The sequence below is a fragment of the Nelumbo nucifera genome, chromosome 1 (genome assembly GCF_055504915.1).
Source record: "Nelumbo nucifera cultivar China Antique chromosome 1, China Antique-T2T, whole genome shotgun sequence".
Classification (NCBI taxonomy): domain Eukaryota; kingdom Viridiplantae; phylum Streptophyta; class Magnoliopsida; order Proteales; family Nelumbonaceae; genus Nelumbo; species Nelumbo nucifera.
In genome coordinates this window covers 69,965,242-69,974,147 of record NC_142649.1, presented here as the reverse complement: position 1 = coordinate 69,974,147, position 8,906 = coordinate 69,965,242, and positions in this window count along the sequence as shown.

Sequence of the window (8,906 nt, the reverse complement as noted above, 5' to 3'; positions counted from 1 at the left end):
CATATAATAGTTCACTCAAGCAGATTAACTTATATGCCAATCAACCATTTAGCCTTCAAAAATCAATAGTATTCGTAAAACAAAAGAAAAAGAAAAGAAAAATCGAAGTTGGTAATCAAAATTGTTGCTAACAAGACAAATACTCTTGCAAGTTGAATAAAGGAAAGATTAGAGCAAGGGAAGACAGCTTACCTAAAAGGAAGGAGATTGACCTCAAGAACAGACGACCGACCTGGAGACACTGAAGTTAGCGCGCAACCTCCAAAACGCGAGAGTTCAAAATAGGACAAAATAAATAGGACTCCAAAGCCGATCATAGACGACTTAGATCAACCAGATCAGATAGTTCCCGTGAGAATAGTCACTCGACTTTTGAGGTTGAAATTAGTTGAGTGCGTGTTTGACGTCCGCAGAATTTATAATCTGAGTGACATCTACGCATTCTCGAGGTGCGATCTAGCTCCACGGTTGAGCCAGTTGGGTCATTTAGGTCTGACCTGTAGATCGGACCTCGACCAAATTGAAGATTGGGCCAAATTCACCTAGACTTGTCATGAACTTTCGCACTAGGTCAAGTACTCTTGGCATGGGTGGGGGGGGGGGGCAATTGATGAGGAGTAATTTGGCTCGACCTATCAACACTCGGACACGTGGAAGCGACCTGCTGACTAGATGATGACTTGACATTCCCTGCTACCTCAACGAGCCAGGCCAGCTCGGGTACCTCGGCCAAGACTGAGGACTGAACAACTCATGATGGCCCGACCTATCGAGGTAACACATAGCCACTACTAGAAGCTATCCAGTTATCTCCGACCTCTCCGGGATTACGTCACACGTCCGCAAGCCTTATCCTTATCCCGCCTGAATCAGACGGACTCGATAAGCCTTATCAGCTCACACAAAGTCCACCTCCGAGTGCGGAATGAATTCCGAGTAGTGCAGGCTAAGGATCTTGGAGGTGTTTCGTAAGACCTACGGTAGATCGCCTATACAAGGGCTTCAACCCCAACGTTATAAGGTATGTGCGACTATTTGCTCACTAGCCTTCAGCTCACATACAATTACTGACTTAAGCATCGGAGCACCCAAACTGTGTAAGCCACTGTGGGTCCTAAGCATTCTTTTCTTGTAGTTCGACCGACCAACTAAGCGGACCGATGTCTGAACTGTCCTCCAGCTAGGAGCATTCAGATCGTGCACCATCAATTACCTTAGCTCCCATTATTGACTATGAGAGGCTGAGATTTTCCCTTACCATTCACAACAAAAGATGACAACGGTACTGAACCCAGTAATGATTGTCGAATGGAGGTTACGACAAATAAGGGGCACAGGGCGAGGTACATTCAAACATTGGAAAGCAACAGGATTAACTCAAGTAATTAATCTCCTACACATCAGTTAATGCAACTACTCTCGTCGCTTCAACAATGAAAGAAGCTATAACAATCAGAAATGGATTGTGAGCACCGTTAATGGTAGTAGAGTCATATCATTTCAGTTGCTTTTGGGATGTTGTTGGCTATGAACAAGTATGAGAGTAATAAGAGAGAGAGAGAGAGAGAGAGAGACAATTGATAATGATGGTTGAATATCTATTCTCCTTTCTTTGATGATATATAGAGTACAAGAAGTTCTATCTGAAATATGATAGGTTAGATGAAATCCTAATTAGAATAATCCTATCTTACTAGGACAGGTTTATCCTTTACAAAGATAATCTACAAGTGTATAGGATAGGGGTTATCTGCAAGAAGGAGAAGTATAGTGGGAAAGGTATTTACAGGATAAGAGGGAAGAGGAGTTTATAGGATGAAGTAGGAGTCTTGGGTGCATGTGCCACTGGATATGTGCATATGCCATGCACGTTAGTATGTTATCGCTTACACCCCCCCGCAAGCACAGCTGGGGAGAAACAGTGAGCTTGTGATGAAGGACCTCAAATTGTGAAAGACCGAGAGGCTTGGTAAGGATGTCTGTGATTTGATCAACCAAGGGTATGTACCGAACATCAAGAAGCTTTGCTGCAACCTTTTCCCGTATGAAGTGAATATCCAACTCAATGTGTTCAAAACGAGAATGAAGTGTAGGATTATTAGCAATAAATTTAGCACCCATGTTGTCACACCATATCAAAAGAGTGGCAGAGAGAGAGATACCCAATTCTTGGAGTAGAATATGAAGCCACAAAACCTCAATAGCCGTGGAGGCTAAACTGCAATATTTTGACTCAATACTAGAATGAGCCACTATGGATTGCTTTTTGGAGATCCCAGAAATTAAATTAGAACCAAGAAATACACAATAACCACTCTGAAAGTGACGATCCACGAGACAACTACCCCAATCAGCATCAGAGTAAGCAACAAGAGAGAATGTACGGCATGGTCGAAGACGCAAAGCATATGTGATCGTCCCTTTGAGGTATTGAAGAATCCTCTTTGTAGTAGCCCAGTGAACAGTGACAAACCTTATTCACAACAAAGGCGATTTCTGGACGTGTAATAGTTATGTACAGGAGAGCACCAACAATACTAGTAAAAAAGGTTGGATCAACAAGAGATTACCCTTCCGATTTGGTGAGCCGAGTGGAGGCAAACATGGGAGTGGAGAGGGGTTTGGCATCGTGAAGCTGTGCTCGACGCAGAAGGTTATCAATATACTTATGCTAAGAGAGATGAAAACTAGTGGACGATCTGTGAAGTTCAACACCAAGAAAATAATGTGTCGATCCCAAATCTCGAAGAGAAAACTAAAAGGCAAGATGCTAAATGAGAGTGTTAGTGGCAGATGAGGAAGATCCTATAATGATGATGTCGTCAACATAAACAAGAACTAAAATAATATCAGATCCAGAATGAGAAATAAATAGAGAGGCATCTACTCGAGATTCGAGAAACCCTAGAGAAAGAAGAAAATCATGCAGCTATGTAAACCATGCACGAGGTGTCTGTTTCAAACCATAGATAGAGCGATGGAGCCGGAAAACATGTGTTGGGAATCTGGGGTCAACAAACCCAACTGGTTGCTTCATATATATCTCCTCTAAAATGTTTCCATGTAAGAAGGCATTGCTAGCATCCAATTGGTGAACATCCCAGTTAAAAGAAACTACAAGATATAATATTATGCGAATCGTAGCCGGTTTGACCATAGGGTTGAATGTTTCATCATAATCAAGACCAGCTTTCTGAGAGTAGCCCTTGGCAATGAGGCAGGCTTTGAAACATTCAACCGAACCATCAGGCTTACGCTTGATTTTAAAAAACCATTTGTTGCCAATAACATTTTTACCAGGGGTTGCCAGGACAAGAGTCCAAGTGTTATTTTAAATTAAAGCCCTATATTCATCAGTCATAGCAAGGACCTAGCGAGGATCTTTGTGAGCTTGGGAATAACAAGTAGGTTTGGATTCTGGAAGAGGACTAGCAAGAAGGGCATACCTCGGATTAGGCTTGAATATACCATGTCTAGCCCGAGTTGTCATGGGATGAAAGGAAAGGTAGGCGGCAGGGCAGAATTAGTAGATAATGTAGTTGAAGGGAGCACAACATCCTGACGTGTAGATGAAGAAGATGAAACCTCAACTGGCAATGTAGTGTCTGAAGTAGCAATAAGGGTAGGAGCCCCAACTAGAGGCGGTGAAGCCAATGATGGAGAAAATGTAGCAGTAATCGCAGTAAGGAAGGGAAGGAATCCTCATTAAAAATGACATCCCGAGTGATAAAAATCCATCCCGTAGATTGATGCAGGAAAACATATCCTTTGTGAGAATTAGAATAGCCAAGAAATACACATGAAAGAGAGTGAGGCTGTAACTTGTGCTTATTATACCGTCGAACATGTGGAAAGCACTCACATCCAAAGGCACGGAGTTCGAGGAAGTCCGGAGGATGACCAAATAAGTTCTCAAAGGGAGAACACGATCCAAGAACCAAAATAGGAAGCTGATTAATAAGATAGACTGCTGTAGAGAATGAGTCAAACCAATATTTTTGAGGAATCCTGGCATGAGTCATAAGAGCAAGACCAGTTTCAACAATATGGTGATGTTTGCGTTCAGCTTGCCCATTTTGTGCCTGTGTGTGGACATGATATATGACGAGAAATACCCACATGATGAAAATAGTTCTCAAAGGTCTTAAATTCATAAACACCATCACTTTGAAAATATTTAATTTTAGTGTCAAACAATAATTCAACATTGGCTTTGAATTTTAAGAACACACTAAATGCCCAAATTTGCAAGTAAGAGGAAAAATCCAACTATAATGATTAAAATCATCAACAAACAGAATATAGTTACAATAGTCAGAAGCAGATGTCACTGGAGAGAGTCCCCATAAATCACAATGAATTAATTCTAAGGGAGAATTACTAATGTTATGATTTCTAAAAAAGGGAGTACATGACTTTTGGCCATAGAGCAAGCTAAACAAAAAGTTAAATCACTACTAAGTACTATTGGTAAGTGTTGAGAAGAAATAAGTTGTTGAGTCACTCTAATAGCAGGGTGACCCAATCGATGGTGCCAAATTGCAGGGCTGGCATGAGTACCTACAAATGCAGAAGGGGACAAAGCTGATATCTTGAGTGGGAGATGAAGTTGATACAAATCACCCCTATTCGGCCTTTGAAGAACTATCATCCCGATGCATCGATCCTTTACAAAAAATTCATGAGGGTGAAATTCAAAGTATACATCATTATTAGTAGAAAACCGAGCCACAGATAATAGATTAAAGGAGATTCGAGGAACATGTAGAATATTATTCATAATCAGTGATCGAGAAGATAAAGCAAAAACTATAGAAGAGCAAGAATGAGCAATCAGCAAACCTGAACCGTCGCCAATAGATACACGATTAGATCCATCATAATCAGAATGTATTTGCAGTTTATTCAAATCTGAAGTGAGGTGATGTGTCGCACCAGAATCAGGGAACAAAACATTTGTATTCTGCTTGTTACATCCTGATGTAGCCTTAAACGCTAAGGGTTATGGTCGTTTAGGGTTCTTTAAACTCTCAATGTGTGCAATGAGTTTCCGACATTACTTGGCAGAATGATTTCGTCCTCCACAAATTTGACAAAGATTATTGCTATATTTGGAGGGCTTAGTAGAACCATTACCCGTTTGGGAGGAATCGAATTCATTATATTTCTTGGAATCCTTCCCCTTAGAGGCAAGATTTGTGGAAGGAGAGCTAGCCTGTGTAGACGCAACTATTGAATGAAGTAAACGACTTTCATGGGTGAGAAGCATACCTTGCAAGCTAGGAAATGATAATTCATCTATCCGGGTAATGATTGTTGTAGAGAAGACATCATAGTCTGGACCGAGACCATTAAGGGCATGATGAATTAACTGTGAATTTGTCAGGGGCTCACCAATTGCAGCTAGTTTGTCACCAAGTACCTTGAGTTTTTGCAAATAGTCTGACATGGTCAGATCATTCTTGTGCAGAGCTCCGAGTTTGTTTCTGAGACCAACTGCACTGGTTGTTCCTCGAGGAGAATAAAGACTCTCAAGTGTTTCCCAAACATCCTTTCTGGTTTTGCTTCCCACGACTTGTGCTAATGTTGTTTCTGTTAAAGAAGACAACGACCAACTGAAAATATAACAGTCCTGTTTAACCCATTGTGTATAGGGTTCAATCAACGAGCAAGATGGACAAGGGTTTTTCCCATCAACATATCCGAGGAGTTCATGGCTCAAAAGGGCATTATCAACCCGAAAGCACCAGACAATATAGTTGGAACCATCCAATCGAACCGAAATCAACTGAGGAATGTGATTCCCCAATACTCCGAAGGTTATTTGATTGATCGAACTAGTAGACATGCTAGAAGACATGACGAAAACTTGAAGAAGAAACTGCTCGAAAAGAAGAAAAGAAAGGAACTGTCTATGGCTCTGATTCCATATGAGAGTAATAAGAGAGAGAGACAATTGATAATGATGGTTGAATATCTATTCTCCTTTCTTTGATGATATATATAGAATACAAGAAGTTCTTTCTAAACTAGGATAGGTTATATGCAATCCTAATTAGGATAATCCTTATCTTACTAGGATAGGCTTATCCTTTACAAAGATAATCCACAAGTGTATAAGATAGGGGTTATCTACAAGAAGGAGAAATATAGTGGGAAAGGTATTTATAGGATAAGAGGGAAGAGGAGTTTACAGGATGAAGTAGGAGTCTTGGGTGCATGTGCCATGCCCCGGATACGTGCACGTGCCATGCATGTTAGTATGTTATCGCTTACAACAAGGCCATTCAACTTGCCGAGGAACAAGTTAAGCAACGCAAGAAAAAGCTATTCAAGCAACTTCAGGGCAGTTTTGAACAATCTTTGTATTTGTCCGTCCTATTCTCTAGATGTAAAGGACACCATAGAGAAGGTGCTGGCGCTAGACAAGGTGTATCTGCTTCCCTTGCTTGGGGTGATCAGAAACGGACGGAGTTGACTGTTCATGGATGGACGGACGATTATCGGTCGGACGAACGGTGGACTGTTTCAGTGTTCAACCCTGCCTTTTTCCAGTTTCCTGTTGTGTTTTCCAATTTGTGTCTCTAGTCTCTTTGAGTCTTTCAAATGAGAAGAAAGTCGGAAACGAAGAGGGTGAGGGGGGAAAGGGCATTTCGGTAGGATTTTGAATGAAACCCTACCGAAATAACACTTTTTAGTCATCTTTTATTTGAATTTCAATATTTTAAAAATCCACTTGGAGGCCGAACCATTTTGCCTCCTGGTTGCAGGTCATCTGTTTGACTATTCAGGTCAAACTGGTCAAACCGCCCCATACATTATTTATTGATAAAATATATATTTATATATACACATATACAAAAATATTAAAAATTGCAATTTAAGGCTAAAAAAAGGGTTTTTCGTGAAAATAGCGGGGCAAGGCACCCACGGCTCCTAGGGATGCACGAATCATGAAAAGTTATCAAAAAAAAAAATAAAAAGATCAACCCAATTGGACATCAGAGTGCAAAGTTATGGCCTCCGAAAGTTTGTATGCATTGAATGTGCAACCCACGACCTAGTGATCGGGTCGAACGGACCATCAATTGAACCGGATGGATAGGATGGTTCTTGACCAAATTAACAATTTTTTACCAACTGACAGGTTTTGACTAAATCAGACCTAGAATCCAAGTCGGATAAAGGTTTGAACGGTTCAACTAGCTGGATCAACAACGAATTGAAAACACTGATTTGAATATTATAATATTACATGTATCTATATATATTCCAAATTAGTTTGGGACAAGATGGACCTAATTCCAACCCAATAATAATCAGAAAGATTTAGTAGGAGCTGGGAACCGACCCATCAGGGCAATTTCTAAAACCAGAACCGGTCCAATCAATCCGGGTCCATCGGGTCAGACCCGACCCTTTGACAATCCTAACGGAGCCAGATAAACCTCAAAAGTTAGTAGGATCTTAGCAATTACTGGTCCTTTGCTTACTAGCTTAGCTGTCGTTGGGAGATTTCCCTCCCATGGGTCATGGGTTGTGTTTTGGTGTAACTACAGAGCTTTGGCAAGCGTCGTGAGCACTTTGTACTTGGAGTACAGTGGGCAAGTTATATAATGGTGATGTTATTCTTTGCAAACAAAAACTTTATAAATAAAAGAATTAAAATTCTATCATATATTAAGAATATCTTTCAATGAATTTAATATAAATGTATGGGAGATATTCCCAAGGTGAGGCTGTATGCTATATTGCTATGTGAGAAAACTTTTTTTTGCAGGAGATCCAGATCCCATGGGAAGGGAGGGTTTAAAACATGGTTTTAAAAGCTGGACTGGAGACGGAACCATTTTGTCCATTGGTTCCCAGGTCAAATGGTCAGACTTGCTTGTCCAACCCCGGGTCGGATGGTTTTGGGGTCCAAAATCTGACTCGATCCTTGATCAATTGCCTGGTCAACCGGTCTGACTATATATTCCGGTTTTCAAAACCATGGTTTGAAAAGAGAAGGAAGAATTGTTTAAAATTAAGTAGCTTTACAACTAAGCAGAAGCACACCAGAGCTTAGGGAACTAGCTGCAATGCATGGCATCTGAAGAAATGGGGGGTCCATAGAAGAGTTTGCAAGCCAAGGCAATTCCATTCAAACAGACGATACTTTATAGGGATATATCTTGATAGTTAACCCCATTTAAGGTTTGAGTTAAGAAATCGAGAGTTAACCTTGGTTTACAAGGTTTGAGTTAAGAAGAGTTTACAAGATCTCAACGTTGGCAAAAGATGGAAAGAGTGCTCTGCAATCCCCTTTCCCCAACACCAACAATGTGCGATTGCTCAAGAATGAATCACGTTCCACACTTGGAATGCTTTCACAGAATTAACTTTGATGCAAAAAAATTCATTATAAGAATTGGTTCTTTCATGCTAAAAATCCAAGTGTGTCTTTTTCTTTCTTAACATAATATCAATTAGGGTTTGGCTGTGATGCCAGAAAGACATGCCAGAAAGTATTGGTGTAGGAGGAGAAAGATCCAAATCGTTTAGCAATGATAAAAAACCACGAAGTGTTCATACTCTGACCACACTAAATGGTTGTTCGGTGAATAGCTAAGGCTTAGTTTGGAAAGAGTACAAATACAAATACGAATATGTAGAGGATAAAATATTGTATTTTGTATTGCTTTGTATATATTTGTATTTATAGAATGCAAATACAAATAAATAAAATGCAAAACTTTGTATTTTATATATATCATTTTGGATGTATTTGTACTGTATATATTTGTATTTATAGTCCTTTCAAATTAAGCCTAAAGCTCAATTTGGAAGGAGTACAAATGCAAGTTTATAGAGTGTAAATACATACAAAATACAAGGTTTTACACTCTCTAAATTTGCATTTATAC